Source organism: Pan paniscus, chromosome 8 (assembly GCF_029289425.2).
Source record: "Pan paniscus chromosome 8, NHGRI_mPanPan1-v2.0_pri, whole genome shotgun sequence".
NCBI classification, from domain to species: domain Eukaryota; kingdom Metazoa; phylum Chordata; class Mammalia; order Primates; family Hominidae; genus Pan; species Pan paniscus.
In genome coordinates this window covers 1,212,391-1,235,642 of record NC_073257.2, presented here as the reverse complement: position 1 = coordinate 1,235,642, position 23,252 = coordinate 1,212,391, and positions in this window count along the sequence as shown.

Genomic DNA, 23,252 nt, shown 5'->3' with positions numbered 1-23,252 from the left:
TTATAGAGATAACGGTGATGTTATTTCCATGTTTATACAGATGGCATTGTAGATATTTCCATGTTTATACAGATAGTGGTGTAGATATTTCCATGTTTATACAGATGACTCTGTAGTTAATTCCATGTTTATAAAGATGGCGGTGTAGATATTTCCATGTTTATAGAGATAGCCATGTAGATATTTCCATGTTTATAAAGATAGCACTGTAGATATTTCCATGTTTATACAGATAGCGGTGTGTCTATTTCCATGTTTACGCAGATAGCGATGGAGATATTTCCATGTTTACAGAGATGACTGTGTAGATATTTCCATGTTTACAGATGGCAGTGTAGATATTTCCATGTTTATAGAGATAGTGGTGTAGATATTTCCATGGTTATACAGATGACGGTGTAAGTATTTCCATGTTTATACAGACGGCGGTGTAGATATTTCCATATTTATAGAGATAGCCATGTAGATGTTTCCATGTTTATGCAGATAGCGTTGGAGGTATTTCCATGTTTATACAGATAGCGGTGTAGATATTTTGATGTTTATACAGAGAGTGGTGGAGATATTTTCATGTTTATACAGATAGCGGTGGAGATATTTCCATCTTTATACAGAAAGTGGTGTAGACATTTCCATGTTTATAGGGATAGCGGTGAAGTTTTTTCCCTCTTTATACAGATAGCGGTGTAGATATTTCCATTTTTATACAGATAGCAGTGGAGATATTTCATTGTTTATACAGATAGCAGTGTAGGTATTTCCATGTTGACAGAGATTGCGGTGTAGTTATTTCCATGTTTATACAGATGGCATTGTAGATATTCCCATGTTTATACAGATAGTGGTGTAGATATTTCCATGTTTATGCAGATGACTGTGTAGTTAATTCCAGGTTTATAAAGATGGCGGTGTAGATATTTCCATGTTTATAGAGATAGCCATGTAGATATTTACATGTTTATACAGATAGCGGTGTAGATATTTCCATGTTTACAGACAAAGAGGTGTAGACATTTCCATGTTTACAGAGATAGAGGTGTAGATATTTCCATATTTGCACAGATTGCCCTGTAGATATTTCCATCTTCACACAGATAGCGGCGTACATATTTCCATGTTTACACAGACAGCGGTGTAGAAATTTCCATGTTTACACAGATAGTGTTGTAGATATTTCCATGTTTATACAGATAGCGGCGTAGATATTTCCATGTTTATAAAGATAGCAGTGTAGATATTTCCATGTTTATACAGATAGCGGTGGAGATATTTCCATGTTTATACAGACAGCGGTGTAGATATTTCCATGTTTTTACAGATGGCGAAGTAGATATTTCCATGTTTATACAGATAGCGGTGTGGCTGTTTCCATATTTATGCAGATAGCGATGTAGATATTTCCATGTTTATACAGATGGCAGTGTTGATATTTCCATGTTTATACAGATGGTGGAGCAGATATTTCCATGTTTATACAGATGACTTCGTAGGTATTTCCATGTTTATACAGATGGCGGTGTAGATATTTCCATGTTTATAGAGATAGCCATGTAGATATTTCCATGTTTATACAGATAGCGGTGTAGACATTTCCATGTTTATAGCGATAGCGGTGAAGATATTTCCATATTTATACAGATAGTGGTGTAGATATTTCTAAGTTTATACAGATAGCGGTGTAGTTATTTCCATGATTATACAGATAGCGGTGCAGATACTTCCAAGTTTATACAGATAGCGGTGATGGAATTTCCATGTTTATAGAGATAGCGGTGAAGTTATTTCCATGTTTATACAGATGGCATTGTAGATATTTCCATGTTTATACAGATAGTGGTGTAGATATTTCCATGTTTATACTGATGACTGTGTAGATATTTCCATGTTTATACAGATGGCGGTCTAGATATTTCCATGTTTATAGAGATCTCCATGTAGATATTTCCATGTTTATACAGATAGCGGTGTAGATATTTCCATGTGTACAGAGATAGAGGTGTAGATATTTCCATATTTGCACAGATTGCCGTGTGGATATTTCCAACTTCACACAGATAGCGGTGTACATATTTCCATGATTACACAGAGAGCTCTGTAGATATTTCCTTGTTTACACAGATAGTGTTGTAGTTATTTCCGTGTTTATACAGATAGCGGTTTAGATATTTCCATGTTTATAAAGATAGCAGTGAAGATATTTCCAAGTTTATACAGATAGCGGTGTAGATATTTTCATGTTTATACAGATAGCGCTGTAGATATTTCCATGTTTCTACAGACAGCGGTGTAGATATTTCCATGTTTATACAGATATCGGTGGAGATATTTCCATGTTTATACAGAAAGCAGTGGAAGTATTTACATGTTTATACAGATGGCGGTGTGGATACTTCCATGTAGATACAGATATTGGTGTAGTTATGTCCATGTTTATAGAGATAGCGGTGCAGATATTTCCATATTCATACAGATAGCGGTGTAGATACTTCCATGTTTATTCAGATGGCGGTGTAGATATTTCCATGTTTATACAGATAGCGATGTGGCTATTTCCATTTTTATACAGATGGCAGTGTAGATATTTCCATGTTTATACAGATGGAGGTGTAGATATTTCTATGTTTACACAGATGACTGTGTAGATATTTCCATGTTTATACAGATGGCAGTGTAGACATTTCCATGTTTATAAAGATAGTGGTGCAGATATTTCCATGTGTATACAGATGACTGTGTAGGTATTTCCATGTTCATACAGATGGCGGGGTAGATATTAACATGTTTATACTGATAGCGGTGGAGATATTTCCATGTTTATACAGATATCGCTGTAGATATTTCCATGTTTATACAGATAGCAGTGTAGATATTTCCATGTATATACAGATAGCGGTGTGGCTATTTCCATGTTTATGCAGATAGCGATGGGGATATTTCCATGTTTATAGAGATGGCTGTGTCGATATTTCCATGTTTATACAGATGGCAGTGTAGATATTTCCAAGTTTATAGAGATAGTGGTGTAAATATTTCCATGTTTATACAGATGACGGTGTAGGTATTTCCATGTTCATAAAGATAGCGGTGTAGATATTTCCATGTTTATACAGATAGTGGTGTAGATATTTCCATGTTTATAGAGATAGCGGTGTAGATATTTCCATATTTATGCAGATAGCGGTGTAGATATTTCCAAGTTTATTCAGATGGCGGTGTAGATATTTCCATGTTTATACAGATTGCGGTGTGGCTATTTCCATTTTTATACAGATGGCAGTGTAGATATATCCATGTTTATACAGATGGAGGTGTAGATATTTCCATGTTTATACAGATGACTGTGTAGATACTTCCATGTTTGTACAGATAGTGGTGTAGATATTTCCATGTTTATAGAGATGACAGTGTAGTTATTTCCATGTTTATACAGATGGCGGTGTAGATATTTCCATGTTTATAGAGATAGCCATGTAGATATTTCCATGTTTATACAGATAGTGGTGTAGACATTTACATGTTTATAGAGATATCAGTGAAGATATTTCAATATTTATACAGATAGCAGTGTAGATATTTCCAAGTTTATACAGATAGCGGTGTAGATATTTCCATGTTTATACAGATAGCGGTTTAGTTATTTCCATGATTATACAGAGAGTGGTGGAGATATTTCCATGTTTATACAGATAGCGGTGTAGATATTTCCATGTGTATACAGATATCGGTGTAGATATATCCATGTTTATACAGACCGTGGTGTAGATATTTCCATGTTTATACAGATAGCGGTGTAGATATTTACATGTTTATACAGATAGCGGTGTAGATATTTCCATGTTTACAGAGATAGAGGTGTATATATATCCATATTTGCACAGATTGCGGTGTCGATATTTCCATCTTCACACAGATAGCGGTGTATATATATCCATGTTTACACAGACAGGTGTGTAGATATTTCCATGTTTCCACAGATAGTGTTGTAGATATTTCCATGTTCATGCAGATAGCGCTGTAGATATTTCCATGTTTATAAAGATAGCGGAGTAGATACTTCCATGTTTATACAGATAGCGGTGGAGATATTTCCATTTTTAAACAGATAGCGCGGTAGATATTTCCATGTTTATACAGATGGCAGTGTAGATATTTCCATGTTTATGGAGATATCCATGTAGATATTTCCAAGTTTATACAGATAGCGGTGTAGACATTTCCATGTTTATAGCGATAGCGGTGAAGTTATTTCCATATTTATACAGATAGCGGTGTAGATATTTCTAAGTTTATAAAGATTGCGGTGTAGATATTTCCATGATTGTACAGATAGCGGTGCAGATACTTCCATGTTTATACAGAGAGCGGTGTAGGAATTTCCATGTTTATAGAGATAGCGGTGAAGTTATTTCCATGTTTATACAGATGGCATTGTAGATATTTCCATGTTTATACAGATAGTGGTGTAGATATTTCCATGTTTATACTGATGACTGTGTAGATATTTCCATGTTTGTACAGATGGCGGTGTAGATATTTCCATGTTTATAGAGATCTCCATGTAGATATTTCCATGTTTATACAGATAGCGGTGTAGATATTTCCATGTTTACAGAGATAGAGGTGTAGATATTTCCATATTTGCACAGATTGCCGTGTAGATATTTCCATCTTCACACAGATAGCGGTGTACATATTTCCATGATTACACAGAGAGCTCTGTAGATATTTCCATGTTTACACAGATAGTGTTGTAGATATTTCCGTGTTTATACAGATAGCGGTGTAGATATTTCCATGTTTATAAAGATAGCAGTGTAGATATTTCCAAGTTTATACAGATAGCGGTGTAGATATTTCCAAGTTTATACAGATAGCGGTGTAGATATTTCCATGTTTATACAGATTTCGGTGTAGGTTTTTCCATGTTTATACAGATAGCGGTGTAGATATTTCCATGTTTATACAGATGGCTGTGTAGATATTTCCATGTGTATACAGATGGCAGTGTAGGTATTTCCATGTTTCTACAGATGTAGGTGTAGGTATTTCCATGTTTATACACATGACTGTGTAGATATTTCCATGTTTTTATAGATAGCGGTGAAGGTATTTCCATGTTTATAGAGATTACTGAGTAGGTATATCCATGTTTATACAGATGGTAGTGTAGATATTTCCATGTTTTTACAGATAGTGGTGAAGATATTTCCATGTTTATACAGATGACTGTGTAGGTATTTCCATGTTTATACAGATGGCGGTGTAGATATTTCCATGTTTATACAGATAGCAGTGTAGACATTTTCATGTTTATAGAGGTAGCGCTCTAGATATTTCCATGGTTATACAGATAGCGGTGTAGTTATTTCCATGTTTATACAGATAGTGGTGGAGATATTTCCATGTTTATAGAGATAGCGGTGGAGATATTTCCATGTTTATAGAGATGGCGCTGTAGACATTTCCAAGTTTATACAGATTGCGGTGTAGATATTTCCATGTTTATACAGATAGCGGTGTAGATATAAACATGTTTATACACATAGCGCTGTAGGTATTTCCATGTTTATACAGATGACTGTGTAGGTATTTCCATGTTTATACAGATAGTGGCTTAGATATTTCCATGTTTATATAGATGACAGTGTAATTATTTCCATGTTTATACAGATGGCGGTGTAGATATGTCCATGTTTATAGAGATAGCCATGTAGATATTTCCATGTTTATACAGATAGTGGTGTAGACATTTCCATCTTTATAGAGATATCGGTGAAGATATTTCCATATTTATACAGATAGCGGTATAGATATTTCCAAGTTTATACAGATTGCGGTGTAGATATTTCCATGTTCATACAGATAGCGGTGTAGATATTTCCATGTTTATACAGAGAGTTGAGGAGATATTTCCATGTTTATACAGATAGCGGTTTCGCTGTTTCCATGTTTATAGAGATAGCGTTGAAGATATTTCCATGTTTATACAGATGGCTTTGTAGATATTTCCATGTTCATAGAGATAGTGGTGTAGATATTTCCATGTTTATACAGATGACTTTGTAGTTAATTCCATGTTTATACAGATGGCGGCGTAGGTATTTCCATGTTTATAGAGATAGCCATGTAGATATTTCCTTTTTTATACAGATAGCAGTGTTGATATTTCCATGTTTATACAGATAGCGGTGTAGATATTTCCATGTTAATACAGATAGCATTGGAGACATTTCCATGTTTATACAGATATCGGTGTAGATATTTCCATGTTTATACAGATAGCGGTGTAGTTATTTCCATGTTTACAGAGATAGAGGAGTAGATATTTCCATATTTGCACAGATTGCCGTGTAGATATTTCCATCTTCACACAGATAGCGGTGTACATATTTCCATGTTTACACAGACAGCTGTGTAGATATTTCCATGTTTACACAGATAGTGTTGTGGATATTTCCATGTTTATACAGATAGCGGTGTAGATATTTCCATGTTCATAAAGATAGCGGTGTAGATATTTCCATGTTTATACAGATAGCGGCGGAGATATTTCCATGTTTATACAGATAGCGCTGTAGATATTTCCATGTTTATACAGACAGCGGTGTAGATATTTCCATGTTTATTCAGACAGCGGTGTCGATATTTCCATGTTTATACAGATAGCGGTGTACGTACTTCCAAGTTTATAGAGATAGCGGTGTACGTATTTACAAGCTTATACAGATGGCTGTGTAGATATTTCCATGTTTATACAGATTGCAGTGAAGTTATTTCCATGTTTATACAGATGGAGGTGTAGATATTTCCATGTTTAGACAGATGACTGTGTAGATATTTCCAAGTTTATACAGATAGCGGTGTAAATATATCCATGTTTATACAGACCGTGGTGTAGATATTTCCATGTTTATACAGATAGCGGTGTAGATATTTTCATGTTTATACAGATAGCGGTGTAGATATTTCCATGTTTACAGAGATAGAGGTGTAGATATTTCCATATTTGCCCAGATTGCGGTGTATATATTTCCATCTTCACACAGATAGCGTTGTACATATTTCCATGTTTACACAGACAGCTGTGTAGATATTTCCATGTTTACACAGATAGTGTTGTAGATATTTCCATTTTTATATAGATAGCGGTGGAGATATTTCCATGTTTATACACATAACGGTGTAGATATTGCAATGTTTATACAGATAGCGGTGTAGATATTTCAATGTTTATACAGATAGCGGTGGAGATATTTCCATGTTTATACAGATATCAGTGCAGATATTTCCGTGTTTATACAGATAGCGGTGGAAATATTTACATGTTTATACAGATGGTGGTGTAGGTATTTCCAAGTTTATGCAGATTGCGATGGAGATATTTCCATGTTTATAGAGAAAGCGGTGTAGATATTTCCATGTAGTTACAGATAGCCGTGTAGATATTTCCATGTTTATAGAGATAGCTTTGTAGATATTTCCATATTTATAGAGATAGCAGTGTGGATGTTTCCATGTTTACTCAGTTGGCGGTGTAGATATTTCCATGTTTATACAGATAGCGGTGTGGCTATTTCCATTTTTATACAGATGGCAGTGTAGATATATCCACGTTTATACAGATGGCGGTGTAGATATTTCCATGTTTATACAGATGACTGTGTAGATATTTCCATGTTTTTACAGATGGCGGTGTGGCTGTTTCCATGTTTATGCAGATAGCGATGTAGATATTTCCATGTTTATAGAGATGGCTGTGTTGATATTTCCATGTTTATACAGATGGCAGTGTTGATATTTCCAGGTTTATACAGATATTGGTGCAGATATTTCCATTTTTATACAGATGACTGTGTAGGTATTTCCATGTTTATACAGATGGCGGTGTAGATATTTCCATGCTTATTGAGATAGCCATGTAGATATTTCCATGTTTATACAGATAGCGGTGTAGACATTTCCATGTTTATGGAGATAGTGGTGAAGTTTTTTCCCTATTTATAAAGATAGCGGTGTAGATATTTCTAAGTTTATACAGATAGCAGTGTAGATATTTCCATTTTTCTACAGATAGCGGTGGAGATATTTCATTGTTTATACAGATAGCGGTGTAGGTATTTCAATGTTTACGGAGATACCGGTGATGTTATTTCCATTTTTATACCGATGGCATTGTAGACATTTCGTTTATACAGATAGTGGTGTAGATATTTCCATGTTTATGCAGATGACTGTGTAGTTAATTCCCTGTTTATAAAGATGGCGGTGTAGATATTTCCATGTTTATAGAGATAGCCATGTGGATATTTCCATGTTTATACAGATAGCGGTGTCGATTTTTCCATGTATACAGAGATAAAGGTGTAGAGATTTCCATATTTGCACAGATTTTCATGTAGATATTTCCATCTTCACACAGATAGCGGTGTACATATTTCCATGTTTACACAGACAGCTGTGTAGATATTTCCATGTTTACACAGATAGTGTTGTAGATATTTCCATGTTTATACCGATAGCGGTGTAGATATTTCCATGTTTATACAGATAGCGGTTGAGATATTTCCATGTTTATACAGATAGCGCTGTAGATATTACCATGTTTATACAGACAGCGGTGTAGATATTTCCATGTTTATACAGATAGCGGTGTAGATATTTCCAAGTTTATGCAGATTGCCGTGGAGATATTACCATGTTTATAGAGATAGCGGTGTAGATATTTCCATGTAGATACAGATAGCGGTGTAGATATTTCCATGTTTATAGAGATAGCGGTGTAGGTATTTCCATATTTATGCAGATAGTGGTGTAGATATTTCCATGTTTATTCAGATGGCGGTGTAGATATTTCCATGTTTATAGAGATAGCCATGTGGATATTTCCATGTTTATACAGATAGCGGTGTCGATATTTCCATGTATACAGAGATAAAGGTGTGGAGATTTCCATATTTGCACTGATTGTCATGTAGATATTTCCATCTTCACACAGATAGCGGTGTACATATTTCCATGTTTACACAGACAGCTGTGTAGATATTTCCATGTTTACACAGATAGTGTTGTAGATATTTCCATGTTTATACCGATAGCGGTGTAGATATTTCCATGTTTATACAGATAGCGGTGGAGATATTTCCATGTTTATACAGATAGCACTGTAGATATTTCCATGTTTATACAGACAGCGGTGTAGATATTTCCATGTTTATACAGATAGCGGTGTAGATATTTCCAAGTTTATGCAGATTGCCGTGGAGATATTACCATGTTTATAGAGATAGCGGTGTAGATATTTCCATGTAGATACAGATAGCGGTGTAGATATTTCCATGTTTATAGAGATAGCGGTGTAGGTATTTCCATATTTATGCAGATAGTGGTGTAGACATTTCCATGTTTATAGAGATATCGGTGAAGATATTTCCAAATTTATACAGATAGCGGTATAGATATTTCCAAGTTTATACAGATTGCGGTGTAGATATTTCCATGTGCATACAGATAGCGGTGTAGATATTTCCATGTTTATACAGAGAGTGGCGGAGATATTTCCATGTTTATACAGATAGCGGTTTCGCTGTTTCCATGTTTATAGAGATAGCGGTGAAGATATTTCCATGTTTATACAGATGGCTTTGAAGATATTTCCATGTTCATAGAGATAGTGGTGTAGATATTTCCATGTTTATACAGATGACTGTGTAGTTAATTCCATGTTTATACAGATGGCGGCGTAGGTATTTCCATGTTTATAGAGATAGCCATGTAGATATTTCCTTTTTTATACAGATAGCAGTGTTGATATTTCCATGTTTATACAGATAGCGGTGTAGATATTTCCATGTTAATACAGATAGCATTGGAGATATTTCCATGTTTATACAGATATCGGTGTAGATATTTCCATGTTTATACAGATAGCGGTGTAGTTATTTCCATGTTTACAGAGATAGAGGAGTAGATATTTCCATATTTGCAGATTGCCGTGTAGATATTTCCATCTTCACACAGATAGCGGTGTACATATTTCCATGTTTACACAGACAGCTGTGTAGATATTTCCATGTTTACACAGATAGTGTTGTGGATATTTCCATGTTTATACAGATAGCGGTGTAGATATTTCCATGTTCATAAAAATAGCGGTGTAGATATTTCCATGTTTATACAGATAGCGGCGGAGATATTTCCATGTTTATACAGATAGCGCTGTAGATATTTCCAAGTTTATACAGACAGCGGTGTAGATATTTCCATGTTTATTCAGACAGCGGTGTCGATATTTCCATGTTTATACAGATAGCGGTGTACGTACTTCCAACTTTATAGAGATAGCGGTGTACATATTTACATGCTTATACAGATGGCTGTGTAGACATTTCCATGTTTATACAGATTGCAGTGAAGTTATTTCCATGTTTATACAGATGGAGGTGTAGATATTTCCATGTTTAGACAGATGACTGTGTAGATATTTCCAAGTTTATACAGATAGCGGTGTAAATATATCCATGTTTATACAGACCGTGGTGTAGATATTTCCATGTTTATACAGATAGCGGTGTAGATATTTTCATGTTTATACAGATAGCGGTGTAGATATTTCCATGTTTACAGAGATAGAGGTGTAGATATTTCCATATTTGCCCAGATTGCGGTGTATATATTTCCATCTTCCCACAGATAGCGTTTTACATATTTCCATGTTTACACAGACAGCTGTGTAGATATTTCCATGTTTATACTGATATCGGTTGAGATATTTCCATGATTATACAGATAGCGGTGGAAATATTTACATGTTTATACAGATGGAGGTGTAGATATTTCCAAGTTTATGCAGATTGCGATGGAGATATTTCCATATTTATAGAGATACCGGTGTAGATATTTCCATGTAGATACAGATAGCCGTGTAGATATTTCCATGTTTATAGAGATAGCTTTGTAGATATTTCCATATTTATAGAGATAGCGGTGTAGATGTTTCCATGTTTACTCAGTTGGCGGTGTAGATATTTCCATGTTTATACAGATAGCGGTGTTGCTATTTCCATTTTTATACACATGGCAGTGTAGATATTTCCATGTTTATACAGATGGCAGTGTTGATATTTCCATGTTTATACAGAGAGTTGTGCAGATATTTCCATTTTTATACAGATGACTGTGTAGGTATTTCCATGTTTATACAGATGGCGGTGTAGATATTTCCATGTTTATTGAGATAGCCATGTAGATATTTCCATGTTTATACAGATAGCAGTATAGAAATTTCCATGTTTATAGAGATAGCTGTGAAGTTATTTCCCTATTTATACAGACAGCGGTGTAGATATTTCTAAGTTTATACAGATAGCGGTGTAGATATTTCCATTTTTATACAGATAGCGGTAGAGATATTTCATTGTTTATACAGATAGCGGTGTAGGTATTTCCATGTTTATACAGATGGGGTTGTAAATATTTCCATATTTATAGAGATAGCCATGTAGATATTTCCATGTTTATACAGATAGCGGTGGAGATATTTCCATGTTTATAGCGACAGCGGTGAAGTTATTTCCGTATTTATACAGATAGCGGTGTAGATATTTACATGTTTATACAGATAGCGGTGTAGATATTTCCATGATTACAGAGATAGAGGTGTAGGTATTTCCATATTTGCACAGATTGCGGTGTAGATATTTCCATCTTCACCCGGATAGCGGTGTATATATTTCCATGTTTACACAGACAGCTGTGTAGATATTTCCATGTTTACACAGATAATTTGTAGATATTTCCATGTTTATACAGACAGCAGTGGAGAGAGTTCCATGTTTATACAGATAGCGGTAGAGATATTTCCATGTTTATACAGATAGCGGTGTAGATATTTCCATGTTCATACAGATAGCGGTGTAGATATTTCCATGTTTATACAGATAGCGGTTGAGATATTTCCATGTTTATACAGATAGCGGTGTAGGTATTTCCATGTTTACAGAGATAGAGGTGATGTCATTTCCATGTTTATACAGATGGCATTGTAGATATTTCCATGTTTATACAGATGACTGTGTAGTTAATTCCATGTTTATAAAGATGGCGGTGTAGATATTTCCATGTTTATAGAGATAGCCATATAGATATTTCCATGTTTATACAGATAGCGGTGTAGATATTTCCATGTTTACAGAGATAGAGGAGTATATATTCCCATATTTGCACAGATTTCCGTGTAGATATTTCCATCTTCACACAGATAGCGGTGTACATATTTCCATATTTACACAGACAGCAGTGTAGATATTTCCAGGTTTACACAGATACTGTTGTGGATATTTCCATGTCTATAAATATTCCAGTGTAGATATTTCCATGTTCATAAAGATAGCTGTGTACATATTTCCATGTTTATACAGATAGCGGTGGAGATATTTCCATGTTTAAAGAGATAGCGGTGTAGATATTTACATGCTTATGCAGATGGCAGTGTAGATATTTCCATGTTTATACAGATTGCAGTGAAGGTATTTCCATGTTTATATAGATGGAGGTGTACATATTTCCATGTTTAGACAGATGACTTTGTAGATATTTCCAAGTTTATACAGATAGCGGTGTTGATATATCCATGTTTATAAAGACTATGTTGTAGATATTTCCATGTTTATACAGATAGCGGTGTAGATATTTTCATGTTTATACAGATAGCGGTGTAGATATTTCAATGTTTACAGAGATAGAGGTGTAGATTTTTCCATATTTGCCCAGATTGCGGTGTAGCTATTTCCATATTCACACAGATAGCGTTGTACATATTTCCATGTTTACACAGACAGCTTTGTAGATATTTCCATGTTTACACAAATAGTGTTGTAGATATTTCCATTTTTATACAGATAGCGGTGCAGACATTTCCATGTTTATTCAGATAGCGGTGGAGATATTTCCATGTTTATGCAGATAATAGTGTAGATATTTCCATGTTTATAAAGATAGCGGTGGAGATATTTCCATGTTTATACAGATTTCGGTGGAGATATTTCCAAGTTTATGTAGATTGCGGTGGAGATATTACCATGTTTATAGAGATAGCGGTGTAGATATTTCCATGTAGATACAGATAGCGGTGTAGATATTTCCATGTTCATAGAGATCGCGGTGTAGTTATTTCCATATTTATGCAGATAGCAGTGTAGATATTTCCATGTTTATTCAGATGGCAGTGTAGATATTACCATGTTTATACAGATTGCGGTGTGGCTATTTCCATTTTTATACAGATGGCAGTGTAGATATATTCATGTTTATACCCAAGGAGGTGTAGATATTTCCATGTTTATACAGATGACTGTGTAGATATTTCCATGTTTTTACATATGGCGGTGTAGGTATTTCGATGTTTTTACAGATAGCGGTGTGGCTATTCCCATGTTTATGCAGATAGCGATGTAGATATTTCCAAGTTTACAGAGATGTCTGTGTAGATATTTCCATGTTTATAGAGATAACGGTGAAGGTATTTCCATATTTATACACATAGCGGTGTAGATATTTCCAAGTTTATACAGATAGCAGTGTAGATATTTCCATGTTTATACAGATAGCGGTGTAGCTATTTCCATGTTTATAGAGATAGAGGTGTAGATATATCCATATTTGCACAGATTGCGGTGTCGATATTTCCATCTTCACACAGATAGCGGTGTATATACTTCCATGTTTACACAGACAGGTGTGTAGATATTTCCATGTTTACACAGATAGTGTTGCAGATATTTCCATGTTTATAGAGATAGCCATGTAGATATTTCCATGTTTATAAAGATAGCGGAGTACATACTTCCATGTTTATACAGATAGCGGTGGAGATATTTCCATTTTTAAACAGATAGCGCGGTAGATATTTCCATGTTTATACAGATGGCGGTGTAGATATTTCCATGTTTATGGAGATATCCATGTAGATATTTCCAAGTTTATACAGATAGCGGTGTAGACATTTCCATGTTTATAGCGATAGCGGTGAAGTTATTTCCATATTTATACAGATAGCGGTGTAGATATTTCTAAGTTTATAAAGATTGCGGTGTAGATATTTCCATGATTGTACAGATAGCGGTGCAGATACTTCCATGTTTATACAGAGAGCGGTGTAGGAATTTCCATGTTTATAGAGATAGCGGTGAAGTTATTTCCATGTTTATACAGATGGCATTGTAGATATTTCCATGTTTATACAGATAGTGGTGTAGATATTTCCATGTTTATACTGATGACTGTGTAGATATTTCCATGTTTGTACAGATGGCGGTGTAGATATTTCCATGTTTATAGAGATCTCCATGTAGATATTTCCATGTTTATACAGATAGCGGTGTAGATATTTCCATGTTTACAGAGATAGAGGTGTAGATATTTCCATATTTGCACAGATTGCCGTGTAGATATTTCCATCTTCACACAGATAGCGGTGTACATATTTCCATGATTACACAGAGAGCTCTGTAGATATTTCCATGTTTACACAGATAGTGTTGTAGATATTTCCGTGTTTATACAGATAGCGGTGTAGATATTTCCATGTTTATAAAGATAGCAGTGTAGATATTTCCAAGTTTATACAGATAGCGGTGTAGATATTTCCAAGTTTATACAGATAGCGGTGTAGATATTTCCATGTTTATACAGATTTCGGTGTAGGTTTTTCCATGTTTATACAGATAGCGGTGTAGATATTTCCATGTTTATACAGATGGCTGTGTAGATATTTCCATGTGTATACAGATGGCAGTGTAGGTATTTCCATGTTTCTACAGATGTAGGTGTAGGTATTTCCATGTTTATACACATGACTGTGTAGATATTTCCATGTTTTTATAGATAGCGGTGTAGGTATTTCCATGTTTATAGAGATTACTGAGTAGGTATATCCATGTTTATACAGATGGTAGTGTAGATATTTCCATGTTTTTACAGATAGTGGTGAAGATATTTCCATGTTTATACAGATGACTGTGTAGGTATTTCCATGTTTATACAGATGGCGGTGTAGATATTTCCATGTTTATACAGATAGCAGTGTAGACATTTTCATGTTTATAGAGGTAGCGCTCTAGATATTTCCATGGTTATACAGATAGCGGTGTAGTTATTTCCATGTTTATACAGATAGTGGTGGAGATATTTCCATGTTTATAGAGACAGCGGTGGAGATATTTCCATGTTTATAGAGATGGCGCTGTAGACATTTCCAAGTTTATACAGATTGCGGTGTAGATATTTCCATGTTTATACAGATAGCGGTGTAGATATAAACATGTTTATACACATAGCGCTGTAGGTATTTCCATGTTTATACAGATGACTGTGTAGGTATTTCCATGTTTATACAGATAGTGGCTTAGATATTTCCATGTTTATATAGATGACAGTGTAATTATTTCCATGTTTATACAGATGGCAGTGTAGATATGTCCATGTTTATAGAGATAGCCATGTAGATATTTCCATGTTTATACAGATAGTGGTGTAGACATTTCCATCTTTATAGAGATATCGGTGAAGATATTTCCATATTTATACAGATAGCGGTATAGATATTTCCAAGTTTATACAGAATGCGGTGTAGATATTTCCATGTTCATACAGATAGCGGTGTAGATATTTCCATGTTTATACAGAGAGTTGAGGAGATATTTCCATGTTTATACAGATAGCGGTTTCGCTGTTTCCATGTTTATAGAGATAGCGTTGAAGATATTTCCATGTTTATACAGATGGCTTTGTAGATATTTCCATGTTCATAGAGATAGTGGTGTAGATATTTCCATGTTTATACAGATGACTTTGTAGTTAATTCCATGTTTATACAGATGGCGGCGTAGGTATTTCCATGTTTATAGAGATAGCCATGTAGATATTTCCTTTTTTATACAGATAGCAGTGTTGATATTTCCATGTTTATACAGATAGCGGTGTAGATATTTCCATGTTAATACAGATAGCATTGGAGACATTTCCATGTTTATACAGATATCGGTGTAGATATTTCCATGTTTATACAGATAGCGGTGTAGTTATTTCCATGTTTACAGAGATAGAGGAGTAGGTATTTCCATATTTGCACAGATTGCCGTGTAGATATTTCCATCTTCACACAGATAGCGGTGTACATATTTCCATGTTTACACAGACAGCTGTGTAGATATTTCCATGTTTACACAGATAGTGTTGTGGATATTTCCATGTTTATACAGATAGCGGTGTAGATATTTCCATGTTCATAAAGATAGCGGTGTAGATATTTCCATGTTTATACAGATAGCGGCGGAGATATTTCCATGTTTATACAGATAGCGCTGTAGATATTTCCATGTTTATACAGACAGCGGTGTAGATATTTCCATGTTTATTCAGACAGCGGTGTCGATATTTCCATGTTTATACAGATAGCGGTGTACGTACTTCCAAGTTTATAGAGATAGCGGTGTACGTATTTACAAGCTTATACAGATGGCTGTGTAGATATTTCCATGTTTATACAGATTGCAGTGAAGTTATTTCCATGTTTATACAGATGGAGGTGTAGATATTTCCATGTTTAGACAGATGACTGTGTAGATATTTCCAAGTTTATACAGATAGCGGTGTAAATATATCCATGTTTATACAGACCGTGGTGTAGATATTTCCATGTTTATACAGATAGCGGTGTAGATATTTTCATGTTTATACAGATAGCGGTGTAGATATTTCCATGTTTACAGAGATAGAGGTGTAGATATTTCCATATTTGCCCAGATTGCGGTGTATATATTTCCATCTTCACACAGATAGCGTTGTACATATTTCCATGTTTACACAGACAGCTGTGTAGATATTTCCATGTTTACACAGATAGTGTTGTAGATATTTCCATTTTTATATAGATAGCGGTGGAGATATTTCCATGTTTATACACATAACGGTGTAGATATTGCAATGTTTATACAGATAGCGGTGTAGATATTTCAATGTTTATACAGATAGCGGTGGAGATATTTCCATGTTTATACAGATATCGGTGCAGATATTTCCGTGTTTATACAGATAGCGGTGGAAATATTTACATGTTTATACAGATGGTGGTGTAGGTATTTCCAAGTTTATGCAGATTGCGATGGAGATATTTCCATGTTTATAGAGAAAGCGGTGTAGATATTTCCATGTAGTTACAGATAGCCGTGTAGATATTTCCATGTTTATAGAGATAGCTTTGTAGATATTTCCATATTTATAGAGATAGCAGTGTGGATGTTTCCATGTTTACTCAGTTGGCGGTGTAGATATTTCCATGTTTATACAGATAGCGGTGTGGCTATTTCCATTTTTATACAGATGGCAGTGTAGATATATCCACGTTTATACAGATGGCGGTGTAGATATTTCCATGTTTATACAGATGACTGTGTAGATATTTCCATGTTTTTACAGATGGCGGTGTGGCTGTTTCCATGTTTATGCAGATAGCGATGTAGATATTTCCATGTTTATAGAGATGGCTGTGTAGATATTTCCATGTTTATACAGATGGCAGTGTTGATATTTCCAGGTTTATACAGATATTGGTGCAGATATTTCCATTTTTATACAGATGACTGTGTAGGTATTTCCATGTTTATACAGATGGCGGTGTAGATATTTCCATGCTTATTGAGATAGCCATGTAGATATTTCCATGTTTATACAGATAGCGGTGTAGACATTTCCATGTTTATGGAGATAGCGGTGAAGTTTTTTCCCTATTTATAAAGATAGCGGTGTAGATATTTCTAAGTTTATACAGATAGCAGTGTAGATATTTCCATTTTTCTACAGATAGCGGTGGAGATATTTCATTGTTTATACAGATAGCGGTGTAGGTATTTCAATGTTTACGGAGATACCGGTGATGTTATTTCCATTTTTATACCGATGGCATTGTAGACATTTCGTTTATACAGATAGTGGTGTAGATATTTCCATGTTTATGCAGATGACTGTGTAGTTAATTCCCTGTTTATAAAGATGGCGGTGTAGATATTTCCATGTTTATAGAGATAGCCATGTGGATATTTCCATGTTTATACAGATAGCGGTGTCGATATTTCCATGTATACAGAGATAAAGGTGTAGAGATTTCCATATTTGCACAGATTTTCATGTAGATATTTCCATCTTCACACAGATAGCGGTGTACATATTTCCATGTTTACACAGACAGCTGTGTAGATATTTCCATGTTTACACAGATAGTGTTGTAGATATTTCCATGTTTATACCGATAGCGGTGTAGATATTTCCATGTTTATACAGATAGCGGTTGAGATATTTCCATGTTTATACAGATAGCGCTGTAGATATTACCATGTTTATACAGACAGCGGTGTAGATATTTCCATGTTTATACAGATAGCGGTGTAGATATTTCCAAGTTTATGCAGATTGCCGTGGAGATATTACCATGTTTATAGAGATAGCGGTGTAGATATTTCCATGTAGATACAGATAGCGGTGTAGATATTTCCATGTTTATAGAGATAGCGGTGTAGGTATTTCCATATTTATGCAGATAGTGGTGTAGATATTTCCATGTTTATTCAGATGGCGGTGTAGATATTTCCATGTTTATAGAGATAGCCATGTGGATATTTCCATGTTTATACAGATAGCGGTGTCGATATTTCCATGTATACAGAGATAAAGCTGTGGAGATTTCCATATTTGCACTGATTGTCATGTAGATATTTCCATCTTCACACAGATAGCGGTGTACATATTTCCATGTTTACACAGACAGCTGTGTAGATATTTCCATGTTTACACAGATAGTGTTGTAGATATTTCCATGTTTATACCGATAGCGGTGTAGATATTTCCATGTTTATACAGATAGCGGTGGAGATATTTCCATGTTTATACAGATAGCACTGTAGATATTTCCATGTTTATACAGACAGCGGTGTAGATATTTCCATGTTTATACAGATAGCGGTGTAGATATTTCCAAGTTTATGCAGATTGCCGTGGAGATATTACCATGTTTATAGAGATAGCGGTGTAGATATTTCCATGTAGATACAGATAGCGGTGTAGATATTTCCATGTTTATAGAGATAGCGGTGTAGGTATTTCCATATTTATGCAGATAGTGGTGTAGACATTTCCATGTTTATAGAGATATCGGTGAAGATATTTCCAAATTTATACAGATAGCGGTATAGATATTTCCAAGTTTATACAGATTGCGGTGTAGATATTTCCATGTGCATACAGATAGCGGTGTAGATATTTCCATGTTTATACAGAGAGTGGCGGAGATATTTCCATGTTTATACAGATAGCGGTTTCGCTGTTTCCATGTTTATAGAGATAGCGGTGAAGATATTTCCATGTTTATACAGATGGCTTTGAAGATATTTCCATGTTCATAGAGATAGTGGTGTAGATATTTCCATGTTTATACAGATGACTGTGTAGTTAATTCCATGTTTATACAGATGGCGGCGTAGGTATTTCCATGTTTATAGAGATAGCCATGTAGATATTTCCTTTTTTATACAGATAGCAGTGTTGATATTTCCATGTTTATACAGATAGCGGTGTAGATATTTCCATGTTAATACAGATAGCATTGGAGATATTTCCATGTTTATACAGATATCGGTGTAGATATTTCCATGTTTATACAGATAGCGGTGTAGTTATTTCCATGTTTACAGAGATAGAGGAGTAGATATTTCCATATTTGCAGATTGCCGTGTAGATATTTCCATCTTCACACAGATAGCGGTGTACATATTTCCATGTTTACACAGACAGCTGTGTAGATATTTCCATGTTTACACAGATAGTGTTGTGGATATTTCCATGTTTATACAGATAGCGGTGTAGATATTTCCATGTTCATAAAAATAGCGGTGTAGATATTTCCATGTTTATACAGATAGCGGCGGAGATATTTCCATGTTTATACAGATAGCGCTGTAGATATTTCCAAGTTTATACAGACAGCGGTGTAGATATTTCCATGTTTATTCAGACAGCGGTGTCGATATTTCCATGTTTATACAGATAGCGGTGTACGTACTTCCAACTTTATAGAGATAGCGGTGTACATATTTACATGCTTATACAGATGGCTGTGTAGACATTTCCATGTTTATACAGATTGCAGTGAAGTTATTTCCATGTTTATACAGATGGAGGTGTAGATATTTCCATGTTTAGACAGATGACTGTGTAGATATTTCCAAGTTTATACAGATAGCGGTGTAAATATATCCATGTTTATACAGACCGTGGTGTAGATATTTCCATGTTTATACAGATAGCGGTGTAGATATTTTCATGTTTATACAGATAGCGGTGTAGATATTTCCATGTTTACAGAGATAGAGGTGTAGATATTTCCATATTTGCCCAGATTGCGGTGTATATATTTCCATCTTCCCACAGATAGCGTTTTACATATTTCCATGTTTACACAGACAGCTGTGTAGATATTTCCATGTTTATACTGATATCGGTTGAGATATTTCCATGATTATACAGATAGCGGTGGAAATATTTACATGTTTATACAGATGGAGGTGTAGATATTTCCAAGTTTATGCAGATTGCGATGGAGATATTTCCATATTTATAGAGATACCGGTGTAGATATTTCCATGTAGATACAGATAGCCGTGTAGATATTTCCATGTTTATAGAGATAGCTTTGTAGATATTTCCATATTTATAGAGATAGCGGTGTAGATGTTTCCATGTTTACTCAGTTGGCGGTGTAGATATTTCCATGTTTATACAGATAGCGGTGTTGCTATTTCCATTTTTATACACATGGCAGTGTAGATATTTCCATGTTTATACAGATGGCAGTGTTGATATTTCCATGTTTATACAGAGAGTTGTGCAGATATTTCCATTTTTATACAGATGACTGTGTAGGTATTTCCATGTTTATACAGATGGCGGTGTAGATATTTCCATGTTTATTGAGATAGCCATGTAGATATTTCCATGTTTATACAGATAGCAGTATAGAAATTTCCATGTTTATAGAGATAGCTGTGAAGTTATTTCCCTATTTATACAGACAGCGGTGTAGATATTTCTAAGTTTATACAGATAGCGGTGTAGATATTTCCATTTTTATACAGATAGCGGTAGAGATATTTCATTGTTTATACAGATAGCGGTGTAGGTATTTCCATGTTTATACAGATGGGGTTGTAAATATTTCCATATTTATAGAGATAGCCATGTAGATATTTCCATGTTTATACAGATAGCGGTGGAGATATTTCCATGTTTATAGCGACAGCGGTGAAGTTATTTCCGTATTTATACAGATAGCGGTGTAGATATTTACATGTTTATACAGATAGCGGTGTAGATATTTCCATGATTACAGAGATAGAGGTGTAGGTATTTCCATATTTGCACAGATTGCGGTGTAGATATTTCCATCTTCACCCGGATAGCGGTGTATATATTTCCATGTTTACACAGACAGCTGTGTAGATATTTCCATGTTTACACAGATAATTTGTAGATATTTCCATGTTTATACAGACAGCAGTGGAGAGAGTTCCATGTTTATACAGATAGCGGTAGAGATATTTCCATGTTTATACAGATAGCGGTGTAGATATTTCCATGTTCATACAGATAGCGGTGTAGATATTTCCATGTTTATACAGATAGCGGTTGAGATATTTCCATGTTTATACAGATAGCGGTGTAGGTATTTCCATGTTTACAGAGATAGAGGTGATGTCATTTCCATGTTTATACAGATGGCATTGTAGATATTTCCATGTTTATACAGATGACTGTGTAGTTAATTCCATGTTTATAAAGATGGCGGTGTAGATATTTCCATGTTTATAGAGATAGCCATATAGATATTTCCATGTTTATACAGATAGCGGTGTAGATATTTCCATGTTTACAGAGATAGAGGAGTATATATTCCCATATTTGCACAGATTTCCGTGTAGATATTTCCATCTTCACACAGATAGCGGTGTACATATTTCCATATTTACACAGACAGCAGTGTAGATATTTCCAGGTTTACACAGATACTGTTGTGGATATTTCCATGTCTATAAATATTCCAGTGTAGATATTTCCATGTTCATAAAGATAGCTGTGTACATATTTCCATGTTTATACAGATAGCGGTGGAGATATTTCCATGTTTAAAGAGATAGCGGTGTAGATATTTACATGCTTATGCAGATGGCAGTGTAGATATTTCCATGTTTATACAGATTGCAGTGAAGGTATTTCCATGTTTATATAGATGGAGGTGTACATATTTCCATGTTTAGACAGATGACTTTGTAGATATTTCCAAGTTTATACAGATAGCGGTGTTGATATATCCATGTTTATAAAGACTATGTTGTAGATATTTCCATGTTTATACAGATAGCGGTGTAGATATTTTCATGTTTATACAGATAGCGGTGTAGATATTTCAATGTTTACAGAGATAGAGGTGTAGATTTTTCCATATTTGCCCAGATTGCGGTGTAGCTATTTCCATATTCACACAGATAGCGTTGTACATATTTCCATGTTTACACAGACAGCTTTGTAGATATTTCCATGTTTACACAAATAGTGTTGTAGATATTTCCATTTTTATACAGATAGCGGTGCAGACATTTCCATGTTTATTCAGATAGCGGTGGAGATATTTCCATGTTTATGCAGATAATAGTGTAGATATTTCCGTGTTTATAAAGATAGCGGTGGAGATATTTCCATGTTTATACAGATTTCGGTGGAGATATTTCCAAGTTTATGTAGATTGCGGTGGAGATATTACCATGTTTATAGAGATAGCGGTGTAGATATTTCCATGTAGATACAGATAGCGGTGTAGATATTTCCATGTTCATAGAGATCGCGGTGTAGTTATTTCCATATTTATGCAGATAGCAGTGTAGATATTTCCATGTTTATTCAGATGGCAGTGTAGATATTACCATGTTTATACAGATTGCGGTGTGGCTATTTCCATTTTTATACAGATGGCAGTGTAGATATATTCATGTTTATACCCAAGGAGGTGTAGATATTTCCATGTTTATACAGATGACTGTGTAGATATTTCCATGTTTTTACATATGGCGGTGTAGGTATTTCGATGTTTTTACAGATAGCGGTGTGGCTATTCCCATGTTTATGCAGATAGCGATGTAGATATTTCCAAGTTT